The 17,128-nt window shown below is 61.1% G+C and overlaps 1 protein-coding gene across 1 annotated transcript in view; it reads left to right on the top strand.

The window, feature by feature from the left end:
- Positions 1 to 2,950: 2,950 nt before the first annotated feature.
- Positions 2,951 to 17,128, top strand: part of SLC25A42 (solute carrier family 25 member 42) — a 30,061-nt gene continuing 15,883 nt past the window's right edge. The window contains exon 1 of the mRNA XM_070059055.2: positions 2,951 to 3,058. The gene's annotated coding sequence lies outside the window, so the exon portion shown is untranslated. The remainder of the gene's footprint in view (positions 3,059 to 17,128) is intronic.

Genomic DNA, 17,128 nt, shown 5'->3' with positions numbered 1-17,128 from the left:
CCCCGCCATGTCACATGCTTTCTGGGGTTCCTGGGAGGCAGTGGCAGTGTCTCGTCCAAGCCGAGGGGGCCGGGGCAGGAGGGCCTGCATCCCATGCCCACGGCGGGGGGTGTTCCCTCGCTGTAGCCAAGAAGCATCGCCCGCCATTGTTGGCAGGCGGCTGGGAGGCTGGCCGGTGCCAGCCTGTTGACAGGCGGGCAGAAGCCGGAGCCCAGCCAGCGCCTCTGGCACCATCGGGAGAGGCAGCCCGGCGCTGGGCCGCTGCCTGACCCTTGCCTCAGTTGGCACTGTCCCTGGGACCGCAGCAGGTGCTACCAGGAGCACCTCCCTCCCAGAACCCTCCGGTGGGGGCTCCTCCAGCATCAACCGCTGTATCTGTGGGCGGCCACGCGCGCCTGCCGTTGATCTGTGTCTAGGAAGGGGCCCTTCACGGAGAAACGGGCTCAGGGGGGAGCTGTCATCCGTCAGGCACTTAACTGCCAACCAAGCCGTTGTCAAGATTTTCAAAATTTATGGGAGAGGGAGAGGAGGGAGAGGGAGAGGGAGAGGAGAGAGAGGAAGAGGGAGAGGGAGAGGAGAGAGAGGAAGAGGGAGAGGGAGAGGGAGAGGAGAGAGAGGAAGAGGGAGAGGGAGAGGAGAGAGAGGAAGAGGGAGAGGGAGAGGAGAGAGAGGAAGAGGGAGAGGGAGAGGAGGGAGAGGGAGAGGAGGGAGAGGGAGAGGGAGAGGGAGAGGAGGGAGAGGAGGGAGAGGGAGAGGAGGGAGAGGAGGGAGAGGGAGAGGAGGGAGAGGGAGAGGAGGAAGAAGGAGAGGAGAGAGAGGAAGAGGAGGGAGAGGGAGAGGAGGGAGAGGAGAGGAGGGAGAGGGAGAGGAGAGAGAGGGAGAGGAGAGAGAGGAAGAGGGAGAGGAGGGAGAGGGAGAGGAAGGAGAAGGAGAGGGAGAGGAGAGAGAGGAAGAGGGAGAGGGAGAGGAGGGAGAGGGAGAGGGAGAGGGAGAGGGAGAGGAGGGAGAGGGAGAGGGAGCGCTGGTTCCCTCCCCAAATTCCCACAGTGGCCAGGCTGAAGCCAGGAGCCAGGAACTCCATCCAGGTCTCCCACGTGGGTGGCAGGGGCCCAGCTGTTTGAGCCTCCCCAGGTCTGCGTTAGCATGAAGCGGGGACTTGAACCCAGTTCCTGGGACTTGGGATGTAGGCACCCTAACCGACGACTTAACTGCTGGGCAGGGCGCCCTCCCACGGTGTCAATGCTTTGCTTCTGTTTTGTGAAGGCTCCTATCAACCCGGAGAGATGGCCAGGAAACCAAGGCGGGGATTCTGAGTCCCGTGCTGGATGCCCATGGCCACTGGGTAACCAAGAGCAGGGACCCCAACCCAGCCCGCGGCGCTTCCACCACGGAAGTCGCCACGAGACACTCCGTTTTCCTACCTGCAAAATGGGCACCCTCACGTCCAGCCGGAAGTGAGGCTGGAGAAACTCCTGACCCCGCGGGGACCCGACACCCCATGGGTGTGGACCTCACCTTACTTCCTCTTCTCCAAGGGGCCGAAGGGGGACTAGGACCACGTGGCTCAGCACCGAATGCCAGTCCTCTTGCAAAGCCCCACCAGGAACCGGCACTACGCAGAGGGGCGGGGAGGGTCACACACTGGCAGGGACCTGTTGAGGAAGACCAAAGCCAGAGCCCACCCCACCCCATCCCACTCCCCAGGCGGGCAGACCCAAGCCAGTCAGAATCTGATCAAGCCAGTCAGAATCTGATCAAGCCAGTCAGAATGGCCATCCTGCTTTCCAAATGCAGAAACTGGTCCAAGGTTGTAGAGTGAGCAGGTACACCCGGGACGGTCTGCCCTCCTACCCCCCCATGGAGGCTGAATGCATGCCTGCATTTGGCTACCGAAATGCCCCGTGTGACCTTGCGCAAGAAGCTTGGCCTCGCTGTGCCCTGGCCCCTGTACAAGGTAGGCCAGGGGCCAGCGCTGTTGGGACAGAAGGCTAAGCCTCCAGCCTGCAGTCCTGGCATCGCCATATGGGCACCAGTTCGAATCCCGGTTGCTCCACTTGAGACCCGGCTCCCTGCTACTGCGCCTGGGAAAAGCAGCAGAGGATGGCCCAAGTGCTTGGGCCCCTGCAGCCACGTGGGAGACCCGGAAGAAGTTCCTGGCTCCTGGTTCTGGCCTGGCCCAGCCCCGGCAGTTGGGGTCATTTGGGGAGTGGCCAATGGTTCCTTTGGCCTCATGGGATTGTGGCAATGAGCCTGACTATGGAGGAAGCGCAGAGAAGTCACACACATATTCCGCACCCTCTGAGCTGCGGCGGGAGGCCCGTGGTGACCTCTCACGAGTTTCTGCTCTGTGTCACCTGGGAGGGTGGGGGTGGAAAGTCATCCACGAATTCTTCAGCCGTGATGGGCCAAGTTCACGCCCGGACTTGGAGGCCTCGCTTCCGCGCCTGGAGGCTAAAGGGCACACTCCTCCCTGGAACCTCCCTGGGACTCCGCGCGGGGCGCCCGAGGCCACGTCTTGGCGCTGCGCTAAAGGGCCAAACTGCACCTTGCGCGCTCCAGCCCTGCCTGGTGGCTAACCGCCCACGGCTGCTGCGATTAGCCTCAGCGCCTGCCCGTCTTCGGCAGCGCAACCAATCACGGGGGCCCTCCAGGCTACTCCCTCCGTTCCGCTCGCCTCAGTCCCGCCAGTCGCGCCAGCTTCCTTCGAGCCCCGCCCCTGCTACCCAGCGATTGGCTGATAGGGTTGCCCGTTTTCCACCCGAGCTCCAATCCTCGCCTGCCTCCAGGTCTTTGCCTCCCAGGACCTCGCACCCCGGGGAAACATCGAGGGACCTAGAACCTCTCCTACTAGCCCCGCCTCTACCTCTCTGCCGTTGGCCGCAGAGGCTGCCCGTCTGGGTTGTGGCCACCAATCCTTCCCGTCTCCAGCGCTGATTGGTCAGAGCGCAGCCAATCGGCTCGCGGCGTGGACCCCTCCCGTGGCGCGCGCCGGGGGTGCGCGAGGCGGGGCTGTGGTGGCTGGAGGCGGCGGCGGCGGCGGCGGCGACGCGCCGGGCAGGTGAGGGGGACGCGGGGGTCGCGGCGCGGCGCGGGCGTCGGGGGGATCTGCGCCGTCGGCCCGAGTTGCGGCGGGTCACGGGTTCTGTCATGGGCTCCGGGGCGGCAGCGGCCGAGACGGGGCGTGACAGCAGCGTCGCGGGGGCAGGGACCCCTCTCCCCGCGTCCTCTGGCCCCCGCACTCCGTATCTGGCGACCCCTGGGGGGGTGGTCCGCAGCCGTAGCCCAGGCATGCCTCACGCAGCATCCCTCTCCTCTACATCCCCCCTCAGACGCCGCTGACACATCCCCCCACCCACGGCGGCCCGCACGGTTGGGGCTGACCCCCACCCCCCACACACACCCCTAACCCCGGGCCCGCACTCATGGACACCCCCATCACCCGAGGCTGACACTCACATACGGGGGGGGGGCGCTGTGTTCCCCTCCCCGCCCCCTCCCCCGTCCCCCACCTCCACACCTGAACCGATGACCCCTCACTCACCTGGACCTGTTCCCGCGGCCTCCTACGGATCCGTGCCCGCCCCGGTGACAGCCCGGGTGGCCGCCCGCGAGGACTCCCCCACCCATGCACCTGCCCTATGCCCCCAGCGGCCCCACACCTGCCCTGCTGCGCTCTCCCCCCACACTCCGCGCCCACCTTGGCACCTGCTTTTGCCCCGCTCCTCCCCCCGCCCCATAGCCCGAGGCCCCCTGCACTCCCCAAACAAAACCCCACTCGAGTTTTATCTGGTAATGTGCAACAGCGTTTGACAATCAATAAAGTGATTTCCGGACTCTGAGGATAATCCCCAGAGCCCGAGCCGAAATGGGAACCGCCGCCGCACACCCAAAGCCCTGGGAGGGCTGCAGGCTGCGCGGCGCCGCCCCCTCCTCTGCCGACCTCCCCCCACTTATTTATTTATTTATTTATTACCCCCCCCCCCCGTGTCTGAGCGCTGGGGTTGCAGGGAAACCCGCCCCGCAGCCCCCACCCCGAGCTGTCCCCGGGAGTCGTGACTTTGAGCCCGGAAAGGCTTAGCTGGAAGGGGCGGCCCCCGAGCCGGTGTCTCGCAGCCCCGGGGCGGGGACGCCGCAGGGCGCGGGCGGGTGGACGGGCGGACAGCTGTGCGCCGCTGGCCGGCGCGGGAGGGGCCGGGCTGTCGCTCCCCGTCCCTGGCGGAGCCCCGGGCTCAGGCTGCAGCCGCTGCGGTCGGGGCTCCTTCTGGAACAGTTCTCTTGGGCCGCCTGGGAGGAGGCCGGTGGTTTGGCTGTTGTTTCCTGGACGGCTGGCGTGGGGCCTCTGATCCACCTCCTGTCTCTCTCTGCAGAATTAGTGCTAGAATGTTCCGGAGGTCACCTCAGTGGCCCAGAAGCCTGGGGCTGGGGGCTGGGGGCTGGGGGCTGGGGGGGGGTTCTGCCCAACTTCAAAAACTGGACGTTTAAAACATGGGTGTGTCTGTGCGTGTAGGCGTGTACTGCACACGTATGTAGGCATTGTGCATGTATGTATTCTGCGTGTACCCGTACCAGGGGACTTCCAGAAGTTCTTGGAAATGGAGTTGAAAGATCAATTTCGGTGCAGGTTTTTGAAGCCATTTGCATGAGGAGTCTTGAAATAAGTCACGGAAAGTGTGTATTATGCATGGATGTGAAAATTTTTTGCACCAAAATAAACATCTTTTAACCCATTTTCTGTGAACTTTTATTTCCTTTAAGATTCATTTATTTGGAGCCAGTGCTGTGGTGCAGCAGGTTAATGCCCTGGCCTGAAGCGCCAGCATCCCATATGGGCACAGGTTCGAGTCCCGGCTGCTCCTCTTCCGATCCAGCTCTCTGCTGTGGCCTGGGAAAGCAGCAGGTGAGGGCCCAAGTGCTTGGGCCCCTGCACCCGCGTGGGAGACCCGGAAGAAGCTCCTGGATCCTGGCTTTGGATCGGCGCAGCTTCAGCCATTGCAACCATTTTGGGAGTGAACTAATGAATGGAAGACCTCTCACTGTCTGTAGCTCTGCCTTTTAAATAAATAAATCTTTTTTTTTTTAAAGCCAACATATGGAAGATCAATCTCTCTGTCTCTCCTCCTCTCTCTGTAATTCTGCTTTTGAAATAGATAAATATTTTTTAAAAGGGCCATATAGTAAAAGCCAAACTTATCTCCCCCTATCTGCACCCCAAGTGTGCACCTGTCAGGGTGCACCTGCTATTGATAATTTGTAGGTTATTATGAGAGGTTATATATCCCCAACCCTTTTACTTATTCTTTTTTAAAGATTTATTTTTAAAAATATTTTACTTATTTATTTGAATGGGAGAGGCAGAGCGAGAGGTCCTCCATCTGCTGGTTCACTCCCCAAATGGCTGCAATGGCCAGAGCTGGGCCAGTCCAAAGCCAGGAGCCAGGAGCTTCTTCCAGGTCTCCCACGTGGGAGGACTTGGGCCATCCTCCACTGCGTCCCAGGCCACAGCAGAGAGCTGGATTGGAAGTGGAGCAGCCGGGACTCGAACCGGTGCCCCCATGGGATGCTGGTGCCGCAGGCAGAGGCTTAACTATCCACACCACAGCACTGGCTCCTATTTATTTATTTATTCTGAAAGCCAGAGTTAGAGGGAGAGACTGAGACGCATCGTTTCACTCCCTAGGTAGCCGCAGCAGCTGGGGCCGACAGGCCGAAGCCAGCGGCTTCATCCAGGTCTCCTGATGCAGATGGCGGGGGCCTCTTTCCCTGCCTTTCCCAGGCCATTCATAGGGAGCTGGAGCAGAAGTGGAGCAGCCGGGCTTTGAACTGCTGCCCATAGGGGATGCCGGCCCTGCAGAGGGTGGCGGCTTAACCTGCTGCGCCACAGTGCTGGCCCTTCCTGCACCCGTTTTTGCTTTTATAAACCATGTTGCAAATGAGTCGGTAGATTGGCCCGTCAGCCCGAAGCAGGGAGCGGGTGTGGGCTCCAGCCGCCCATAGACCCGTCGGAGGCTCTTGTCATGGAGATCTGGTCTGTCTGTGGGGACTTCCCCCGAGTGGCCCAGGCAGAGGCCGTGTCCTTGTCAGTGGTCCAGCTTCTCGGGCCTGTGGGTCTGGGTGAAGCTCAAAGTCCGGTTTCCTGCCCCGTGGCCAGCTGGGCTGGTACCACGTACCCCGGCCTGTCTCCTCCGGTGGGGAAAAGGCCGCTTCCGACTTCCGGCACCCACTTGGGTGTTCTGGGTCCCAGGGTGGCTACTGGACCTCAGACTGCTGTTTGCCTTCTACACTCAAACTACAGTTCTAGAAGCATTCGCGTTCCTTCTCTTGAGGCTTGGGGGTGAATCCTCTGGTTCACTCCCCCAGATGGCTGCAACAGCTGGGGCTGGCCAGGCTGAAGCCAGGAGCCAGGAGCCCCATCCGGGTCTCCCGCGTGGGTGCAGGGGCCCAGGCACCTGGACCACCTTCTCTGCTTTCCCAGGTGCACTAGCAGAGAGCTGGGTCGGAAGTGGAGCAGCCGGGACTCACACTGGTGCCCATGTGGGATGCCGGCACTGCAGGCAGTGGCTTTACCTGCTACGCCACAGCACCGGCGCCCCCGCTTTTTTTTTTTTTTTTTTTAAGGGAGACAGGGTGCACCCTGGGCTCTCGTGGGGAGAGGGGAGGTGCTGTGGTTTCAGAACGCGGTTGCTGGATAAGTACTGGCGGGAAGAACCGCTTAGCGCTTTTCTACCGAATGAAAAATGAGGTTGATACTGACGAGAAATCCGCTCAGAGCTGGTTTCGGATTTTCTGGTTTATCCTGGATGTCCCACGCGCTAGCGCCGGCTGCTGGCAACGTCCCACCCGGGTCAGACTTCTTCCCACGTGACGCGGTTCAGTTTGTGCCCATCTGTTTCGGCGGTGTGGCAGGGGGACGGGGTCACGGGGTGGATCAGAACGCTGGCTTGTCTGGATTTTGCGCACAAGCGTTTTTTTTTAAATGCTTATTGCATCCCCAAAGTCTTGACTGCAAAAGGCTTCGTTTCAAACTGAAACACAGTGAGGGAAACCATCGAGAATGAAGAGACAGTGAACAGAACAGGAGAAGGTATTTGCAAAGTGTGCATCTGATAAGGAGTGTTTAAGGAACTCAAACAGCTCAGGGGCAACAACGATCAGTCACACATAATCCGATGTCAAAAGTGGGTAGGAGGCGGAGGCAGAGGTAGGCTGCCCACTGGGATACCCGCGCGCCGGCTCCGCTTCCAGGCCAGCTCCCTGCGCATGCGCACCTGGGAGGCGGAAGTGCCTGTGCCCCTACCGCCCACGTGGGAGACCCGGATGGAGCTCCTGGCTCCCGGCTTCCCCCTGGCCCGGCCCTGGCTGCTGGGGGCGTTTGGGGAGTGACCCAGCAGGTGGACGATCTCTTTGTGGCCGCCTTTCAAATAAATAAAAGCACCCCCCCTCCCCGAAGTGGAGACCTCAGGCGAGTGCGGAGAAAGCGTGAAGGATGAGTACAACCAGCCGCCAGCTCCGGCAGTGGCGCTGTCCCTCTGTCCCCCAGTGACCCCCGCCGCTCGCCGCGCTATTTTTAGAACGGGCCTGCCAGCGTTTGTTTTCCTCACTGGGTGCCTTTTGCAAGGAGCGGCGTGGGTCAGGTGCTGGGACTCCGGGGCCGAGCTCTGTGGAAGCCGCGGGGTCCTGGGAGGACGCCGGCGGCAGCGCAGCCTGTGGGGTCCGCAGAGGGCGGCCGCGACCCCGGGGCCTTGAGCGGGCCCCTGGCCGAGCACGAGGCGTGGTTTGTTCCTCCGGACTGCTGTATGAATTGCTACCCATGGAGTGGCTTCCCACCACAGAAATGTCCCAGCCGGGGGCGGCCCTGAGGTCATGAATCAAGGCGTCCGCAGGTCCCCCTCCCCAGATTTATTTTATTTATTTATTTATTTTTTGACAGGCAGAGTGGACAGTGAGAGAGAGAGACAGAGAGAAAGGTCTTCCTTTCCCCTTTGGTTCACCCTCCAATGGCCGGTGCACCGTGCTGATCTGATGGCAGGAGCCAGGAACCAGGTACTTATCCTGGTCTCCCATGGGGTGCAGGGCCCAAGCACCTGGGCCATCCTCCACTGCACTCCCTGGCCACAGCACAGAGCTGGCCTGGAAGAGGGGCAACCGGGACAGAATCCGGCCCCCCGACCGGGACTAGAACCCGGTGTGCCGGCGCCGCAGACGGAGGATTAGCCTAGTGAGCCGCGGCGCCGGCCCCTCTGTGCACCCTAATACCGCTTTCTGCTACCCCCCAGTGGCAGCTCTCTGGACTGGTGGTTGGTCCTGGGATCGTCCATGTTTTACAAAAGGGTGACTGAAGCCGGAGGAGGCCTTCGCGTAAAGACAAGGAGCAGCACGGGACGCCGGCCAGTGTGGCTCCTGGCCCCTGCCGTCTTCCACACAGGTTGCCTGCAGGCTCGTGGCTCCCGTGCCAGTCAGACGGCAGTGTTAGACACGGTCCCTGGAACGGCGCCACGTGTCACAGCCTGCGGGAGCTGTGTGACACAATCGCTCTGCAGGCTGCAGATGCGCGGGTGCCAGGCATGGGCCGGGGTCAGAGGGCACAGAAACGTGGGGGCTCGGAGGGCTGGGGGACACAGACGTGGCATCCACCAGTCTCCGGGCACTGATCGTGCAGAGTGGGGCTGGGGCGCTGCAGGCTCATTCGGGGTGGGGGGGGGACCAGGAGCCAATGAGGAGGTAACCAGGTGACAGGCTGTTTTTTTTTTTAAAGATTTATTTTTTTATTTTTTGAAGATTTATTTGCTTATGTGAAAGGCAGAGTGACAGGGAGAGAGAGATCTTCCGTCCACTGGTTCATTCCTCAAATGGCCACAATGGCCAGAGCTGGGCTGGTCCAAAGCCAGGAGTTTCTTCCGGGTCCCCCAGATGGGTGCAGGGCCCAAGCACTTGGGCCACCTTCTGCTGCTTTCCCAGACACATTAGCAGGGGGCTGGATCGGAAGAGGAGCAGCCGGGACTTGAACTGGCAGCCAACGCTTCAGGTGGGAGCTTTACCCACGAAGCCACAGACCCAGTCCCGACTGCTTTTCAAATAAATACATAAAGTCTTAAAAGAGGAAAAAGGCCTAGCGGACAGTGCCGGGGAGGGGTGTGGAGGCCAGCGAGGCCAGAGGTTCCCAGCAGGATGGCGGGGGGCACGCCCTTGTCTTGGGCTCAGCACCTCTCTCTGGCCTCAGGGATCTGCTTCCCGTGCCCTGGTACCGCCCTGAAAGCCACAGCACGGACGTCAGAGCCGTCGCTCCATCCCCAGGCCGTCAGCCTTCTCTGTGGCCGGCCCAACGAGCGGGCACCGCTGCCCTTCAGTGTCCACGGGCCCCCCTGAGGGTGCTGGAGTCCCCGGACGCTCAAATCCCACCAGGGCTTGTGCTTGCATGGAGCCCACACACATCCACCCACAGAGAGACAGAGAGGGAGACGGATTTTCCACCCACTCTCTCACTCCCTACGTGGCCACAATGGTCAGGGCTGAGCCGGGCTGAAGCCAGGAGCCTGGAGCTCCATCCGGGTCTCCCACCGGGGTGCAGGGCCCAGGCACAGGGACCGTCTGCTGCTGCTTCCCCAGGCGCGTTAGCAGGGGCAGACTGCAAGCACAGTGGCTGGGATTTGAACTGGCGCTCTGGAATGGGATACTGATGCTAAGGTAGCCTAACCTGTGGCAAAACACCAGCCCTGACTTTTTTTTTTTTTAAAGTAATGATTGTGGCCGGCGCCGCGGCTCACTAGGCTAATCCTCCGCCTTGCGGCGCTGGCACACCGGGTTCTAGTCCCGGTCGGGGGGCCGGATTCTGTCCCGGTTGCCCCTCTTCCAGGCCAGCTCTCTGCTGCAGCCCAGGAGTGCAGTGGAGGATGGCCCAAGTGCTTGGGCCCTGCACTTGCATGGGAGACCAGGAGAAGCACCTGGCTCCTGCCTTCGGATCAGTGCGGTGCGCCTGCCACAGTGTGCTGGCCACGGCAGCCATTGGAGGGTGAACCAACAGCAAAGGAAGACCTTTCGCTCTGTCTCTCTCTCTCACTGTCCACTCTGCCTGTCAAAAAAAAAAAAAAAAGTGCACACACAGATGGGCAGCTGTGTCCAGCTGTGCAGTGCGCTTGCTCCTTCTCCTGTCCACAGGGCAGGTGTCTGGGCCCCGCCCTCTGCCGGTTCTGACTTCAGTCTGCCCTGGGACTCAGGGGCCTGCGCAAACAGCCCTGGGGATCCTGGGAGGAGCAGCCCGGGGCTGGGGGGCCGGCGCGGTCCTGCCCCTCGCTGCTGTGGGCCAGCCCCTGCTCTGCTCTGCTCTGTCGTCTCCTCAGGGCGGGGTGGGGGGGGCCGAGGCTGCACCCCTTTCTTCTAGCACGATCCGTTGCCCCCCAGGCCCGAGCTCGGGGAGGCGCGGCTGGCGTGGGGACGGGTTAGAGCCGGGCCTCCAGGAAGAGGCTGGTTTAGGGAGGAAGGGGTCCCTGGGGGTCCAACTGTGGCCTCTGACACCAGCGTTACCTGTGGGCATGCCGGTTTGAGGCCCGGCCGCTCTACTTCCTATCTGGCTCCCTGACAGTGCACTGGGAAGCAGTAGCAGATGGCCCCAGTCCTTGGGCCCTGCCACCCACATGGGAGACCCCGATGGCGCTCCTGGCGCTGGCTGTTGTGGCCATCTGGGGCGTGAACCAGCAGACGGAAGACTGCTCTCTCTCTCACTCTGGATTTTTAAAAAATTTTATTTATTTGAAAGGCAGAGTTACAGAGGGAGGGGGAGAGAGAGAGAGGAGAGAGAGAGAGGAGAGAGAGAGAGAGAGAGAGAGAGAGAGAGAGAGAGAGAGATCCTCCATCTGCTGCTTCACTCCCCAAATGGCTACAGTGGCTGGAGCTGGGCTGATCTGAAGCCAGGAGCCAGGAGCTTCTTCCAGGTCTCCCACACGGGTGCAGGGGCCCCAGGACTTGGGCCATCTTCTACTGCTCTCCCAGGCCACAGCAGAGAGCTGGATGGGAAGTGGAGCAGCCAGGACTTGAACCAGTGCCTTTATGGTATATATGGTATATATATATGGGATGCCGGTGTTGCAGGTGTCGGCTTTACCTGCCACACCACAGCACCGGCCCCCTCACCGTGGATTTTGAACACGTGACTAAATAAACATTAAACAAAATGGCATCCCCAAGCGAGAACCAAGGCCGCAAGGCAGGACCGGGGCCGCTGGCCGCCCCTTCCGCCTGGAGCCCGCAGATCCGGGCGACACAGCAGCAGAGCCCACGTCTCAGAGAGGCAGGGCAGCGGCGTGGGCATTGGCAACATGCTTGGTGGGCAGGGGGCTTTTGTAAAGCTATGAGGAAAAGGGGTGTCTGTGGGCTCGTGACCCTGGAGGCCCAAGGTCGAGGGCTGCATCTGGTAGGGGGTGGGGGTGGGGTGCCTTGATGGGCGGGGCTGCGCCAGCCCGCGAGTTCTCTTTCCCACTTTGGGGAGATGACCCTGGGGGCTAGGGCATGGGCACTGAGCCCCGGCGTGGGGAGTGGGTTCCAGGCTGAGACTCGTGGGTGGTGGGATGGTGGGATTGGTAAACTGGGGAGGGGGTGCCAGAAACATCTCCTGCGCTTGCTCGGTGGGATGGGCGGTGTTAAATAGGCTCTGCCCACTCCCTGTCTGGTTCCTCCCTGGAGAGAGTGACCCATCCCGTGCCTGGCGCCTGCTTGATTGCTGCAGGCCCGGGAAGCCAGTGGCCGGTGGGGGGGTTAGTGACCCATCCAAGGTCGTGTGCCGGTCCCTGTCCTCCCACCACACTGGTGTGCACGCTCCCCGGGGACACAGAGCTGGAGGTGACGGAAGAGGCGCCATCCTGCTGCCGGCAGCCCCTGTCCGCAGGCGTCGGGCCTCTGACTCCTGGCCAGGCGTGGATGCCGGGCGTGACCCGGGCCCCGGCCTCCCAGGAACTCCCAGCCTAGCTGGGTAGGTGATTGGAAAGCACCAGAGAACCACAGAGTGTGCAGTGCGGGGCAGGTGAGGCCCGGACATCTTAGGGTGGGCTTTGAAGGTTGCAGAGGAGTTTGCTGCCAGCATGGGAAGTGTGGCCGAAGCTGGACTCAGCATGTCTGGGGAATTAACTCAATGCAGCGAGTAATTGCTGACTCCCCCTGAGTGGATGGGGTGCACTGGGCCGTAAGAACCAAGGGTGTTTGGGGTGAGGGCCCTTGGGCACCTCGATGTTTAAGACCAGGTCTAAGAGCTTCTGGCCATAGGTGTGGGCCACACTGCCTGCCACCACGGAGCTCGCTGACCCACCGCAGAGTGTTCCGGATCTTTCAGGGTGTGCGTGTCTTCCGGAGAGACGGCGCAGCCTGGGTCGGCGTTTGCAGTCTGCGTGGGAGGGGCACACGGAAGCGAACTTGGGGGGCAGTCTAGGTTAAGGGAACGCCGCCAGGTGGGATGCACCGGGATCCGGTAGGCAGAATTGACCAGCAAACAGGAGGTTAGTTTGTGTCTGTGGGCTGACACGAGAGGAACTGCGTCCCTCCTCACCGGTGACCGCCCTCCGGCTCTGCACGTCTTTCCTGCATCGCCCGGGCCAGCGGGCAGCTCCCAGCGGGGTGGCGCTCCCCTCCCTCAGTCTCTTATTTTATTTGTAAGATTTATTTTTATTTATTTGAAAGGCAGAGTTACAGAGAGAGAGATGCACACACACATTGAGAAAGAGATCTTCCATTTGCTAGTTCGCTCTCTGGATGGCCACAACAGCCAGGGCTGGGCCAGGCTAAAGCCAGGAGCCAGGAGCTCCATCCGGGTCTCCCACGCGGGTGCTGGGGCCCAAGCACTTGGGCCATCTTCTACTGCTTTCCCAGGACATAGCAGAGAGCTGGATGGGAAGTGGAGCAGCCGGGACTCGAACCGGTGCCCATATGGGATGCCGGCACTGCAGGCCAGGGAGTTAACCTGCTGCACCCCAGCGCCGGCCCCAACAATGGCGGCTTTACCCGCTGCCCTACAATGCTGGACCCCGTCTCCCTCAGTCTTGTAGCTGGTTGGGAGTGGACACAGAGGGGTGCGTGTGTGTGTGTGCGGACAGCGTGGGCACGTGGGACGTGGAGGCTGCTGGCCTTGGGATTGCCCAGAGCCGCAGGCTCCTCCCACCTCCCCAAGAAGCGAGCACCTTGCTCCGAGCCAGTGTTCCTGTCGCCCAGCGCGGTGTCCGGCGGAGGCTGGCGTGACCGGGCTCACTGTGTGAGTCGTGTGACTCCCCCGCCCCGCCGGCCAGCGCCCCCGCCTGGCTGTGTTTTCTGTCCGTCGCGTGGGTCGGTCGCCCAGACAGAATAGTGCGTGCAAAGCTGAGCCTTGGCGGTCTGGGGCCGCCCTGCACCTGGCCCCTGGCTCTCGCCCCGCTTCCGGGGAAGACCCTGGCGCCGAATCCCAGCCGATGTCGTCAGCGCTCGTGAAAGACACTGAGAGAGCGGGAGGAGGCTGCCCCGCTGAGGCTGGGCCGACGTCCCGACGGGCCCGCTGTGCGTGGAAGATGCACGCAGCCCCCTAACCGCCGCCTGTCCTAGCCCCGTGACGCAGCCCACCGCAGAGTGCCAGGCGCGTCCTCTCGTCACTGTGGGCGTCCGGGCCGAGGACCGTGTAGCCAGGGAACAGGTCCAAGTGCAACACCACAGTACAGGGCCAGCAGCACCGCGCAGCCTGCCACGCCCACATCCCGTGTGAGTGCCGGCTCGGGCCCGGCTGCTCCGTTTCCAATCCGGCTCCTTGCTAATGGCCTGGGAAAGCCGCCGAAGCTGGCCCACGTGCGTGCTTGGGAGACCTGGATGAAGCCTCTGGCTTCGGTCTGGCCCAAAGGGAGTGAAACGGCAGGTGGAAGATTTCTTTCTCCCCCCTCCTTGCCTTTCAAGTAAATAAATACATTAATTTAAGAAAACCTACCTCGAGGTACAGTTTGACCTGAATGCGGATCGCGCTCAGCCCACAGTAACGTCGGGAGGGACACAGGTGGAGCCGTCCGTGCAGCTCGGGGCTGGGAGATTCCAGGAGACAGGTGTGCTGGGGAGGTGCCGGCCGCAGATCCCAGCTGCGCACTGAACTGGAGTGGGCGGGGCTTCCGGGCTCTGGAAGGGAAAGTCCAGGGGCCTTGGGCGCTCACACCCTGCCCCCACCCCACCCCCTACAGAAAGAGGACCTGCCTGGCCCCGTGGCTCCCTCAGGGCCCCAGGCATCTGTCTGTGGGTCCAGCACCCCGACACCTGGGTAGCTGAGCTCTTTCTTATATGCCCAGGTCCCTACCCAGGTCACCCTGGAGTCCAGGGGAGGAGCAGACATGCGCTGTCTCTGGGGACGGAGAGTGGAGCAAGTGGGAGCGCAGGACACTGCGTTCAGTGCCCACTGTGCATGGGGGCTGCCTCCCAGGAGCCCAGAGTCCGGGTCAGCGCTAAAGTCGTGAGCAGGCGCCCTCCTCGGGTGGGGGGAAGCCGAGCCCGGGCCCAGTAGCCCCCCCAAAGTCCACTCATTTGAGTCCCTGGAAATGTTCAGGAACAGAGCCTGGTCTGGGGTCAGTTGAGCCTGGACAGACTGGCTGGGCTTAGTCTGTTTTGTTCTTTATGTATTTTTTTTTAATTTATTTATTTGACAGGTAGAGTTATAGACAGAGAGAGACAGAGAGAAAGGTCTTCCTTTCGTTGGTTCACTCCCCAAATGGCCGCTGCGGCCGGCGCTGTGCTGATCCGAAGGCAGGAGCCAGGTGCCTCTCCTGGTCTCCCATGGGGTGCAGGGCCCAAGCACTGGGCCATCCTCCATTGCACTCCCGGGCCACAGCAGAGAGCTGGCCTGGAAGAGGAGCAACCGGGACAGAATCCGGCGCCCCGACCGGGACTAGAACCCGGGGTGCCGGTGCCACAGGTGGAGGATTAGCCTAGTGAGCCACAGCGATAGTCTGTTCTTTACTTAAAAAAAATTATTTATTTATTTGAAAGTCAGAGTTGCACAGAGAGAGGAGGAGAGGGAGAGGAGGGGAGGGGAGGGGAGAGGTGATGCGAGGCAAGGCAGAGAGAGAGAGAGAGAGAGAGGGAGAGAGGTCTTCCATCTACTGGTTCACTCCCCAACTGGCCACAACAGCCAGAGCTGTGCCAATCTGCAGCCAGGAGCCAGGAGCTTCTTCCAGGTCTCCCATGTGGGTGCAGGGGCCCAAGCCCTTGGTTCATCTGCTTTCCCAGGCCGTAACAGAGCTGGATCGGAAAAGGAGCAGCCAGGACTAGAACTGGCGCCTATATAGGATGCCGGTGCTGCAGGCGAAGGCTTAGCCCACTACACCACAGCGCCAGCCCCGGTTCTTTACGTTTTTGTTTATTTAATTTATCTGAAAGACTGGACAACTCCCCCTGTTGATTCACTCCCCAGGACCTGCATCCGGGTCCCCCACCTGAGTGGCAGGAACCTAAACACTTGAGCCCTCACCTGCTGCCTCCCAGGTGCGTTAGCAGGACGCTGGATGGGAAGCAGAGGAGCCGGGACTCAAGGCAGCCATTCCCATGTGGGATGCAGGTGCCCTGAGCAGCGTCACCCCGCTGAGCCTTAGCGCCAGCCCCACACATGTGCTATGTGTAAAATATACATAACACGGCCGGTGCCGCGGCTCACCAGGCTAATCCTCCGCCTGTGGCGCCGGCACCCCGGGTTCTAGTCCCGGTCGGGGCACCGGATTCTGTCCCGGTCGCTCCTCTTCCAGTCCAGCTCTGTGCTGTGGCCCGGGAGTGCAGTGGAGGATGGCCCAAGTGCTTGGGCCCTGCCCCCCATGGGAGACCAGGAGGAAGCACCTGGCTCCTGGCTTCAGATCGGTGCAGCGCCGGCCTTAGTGGCCATTTGGTGGGGGTGAACCAACGGAAGGGAGACCTTTCTCTCTGTCTCTCTCTCTCACTAACTCTGCCTGTCCAAAAAAAAACTTTATAAAGATTTACTTATTTACTAAAACTATTAAAATTTTTAAAAGATTTACTTATTTATTTGAAAGGCAGAGAGAGAGAGAGAGATCTTCTATCTCTGTTTCACTCCCCAGATGGCCAGGGAGGAGCCAGGTGCTCCATCTGGGTCTCCCACGTGGGTGCAGGGACCCAGGCCCTTGGGCCATCTTCTGTTGCGTGTTAGTAGGGAGCTGGATTAGAAGTGGAGCAAGCAGCCGGGACTCGAACTGGTGCCCGTATGGGATGCTAGTGACAAGGGGCAGGGGCTTAACCCACCGTGCCACACTGCCTCCCCCTGAATCTTTTAGAAATGAATTTGTGGGGCCAGCACGTTGGCATAGCAGGTAAAGCCGCCTTCTGTGGCGCCGGAATCCCATATGGGCGCTGGTTCAAGTCCCGGCTGCTCCACTTCCAGTCCAGCTCCCTGCTGGTGCACCAGGGGAAGCCCGGAGGAGGGCTCCAGTGCTTGGGCCCCTGCACCCATGTGGGAGACTCGGAAGAAGCCCCTGGCTCCTGGCTTTGGCCTGGCCCAGCCCTGGCCATTGCAGCCATTTGGGGAGTGAACCAGCAAATAGAAGATCTCTGTCTCTTTCTCTCTTTCTGTAACTCTGATTTTCAAATAAATAAGTGAATCTTTTTTAGAAGATTAGCTTTTATGTACAGTAGACAGAGGGCATTGGCGCCCGGACCCCGGTCCCCCAGATACCAGAATCCACAGTCGCTCAAGCACCCTCTGTAAAGTGACACAGTGTTTGCACAGAGCCTATGCAGAGCCTGTGTGTTAAATCCCCTCTGGATGACTCATACGGCCTAATGCAATGTCAGTCCTGTGTACACAGCTGTTACACTGTATCCCGTGGGGACGCACGTGCTCAGTCCAATGGTGTTATCCCTCACCTGGCGGCTCCTCTGCTCGGCTTCCCTCTCTCTCCACCGTGACACCTGTGAGGCCCGCCCGGGTTGCTGCATACGGCTGCAGCGTGATCTTTGGCGGCGTCATGTGATATGCCACACGCGTGTTCTGTCTCCTGGGGGTGGCCGCTAGGCTGCAGCGCTGTCAGGTGCCCCCGGCCCCGCCCGAGGTGAAACCCGTGGGGAGGCAGGAGGGAGGGGGCCCTGGCTGCTTGGGGAAGAAGCAGAGTGGCCTTTGCAGCCACCTGGGGAGTGAACCAGTGGG

The sequence above is a fragment of the Oryctolagus cuniculus genome, chromosome 16 (assembly GCF_051225735.1).
Source record: "Oryctolagus cuniculus isolate XC-2025 breed Fujian yellow rabbit chromosome 16, ASM5122573v1, whole genome shotgun sequence".
Classification (NCBI taxonomy): Eukaryota; Metazoa; Chordata; class Mammalia; order Lagomorpha; family Leporidae; genus Oryctolagus; species Oryctolagus cuniculus.
This window is presented reverse-complemented; position numbering and strand designations above follow the sequence as displayed.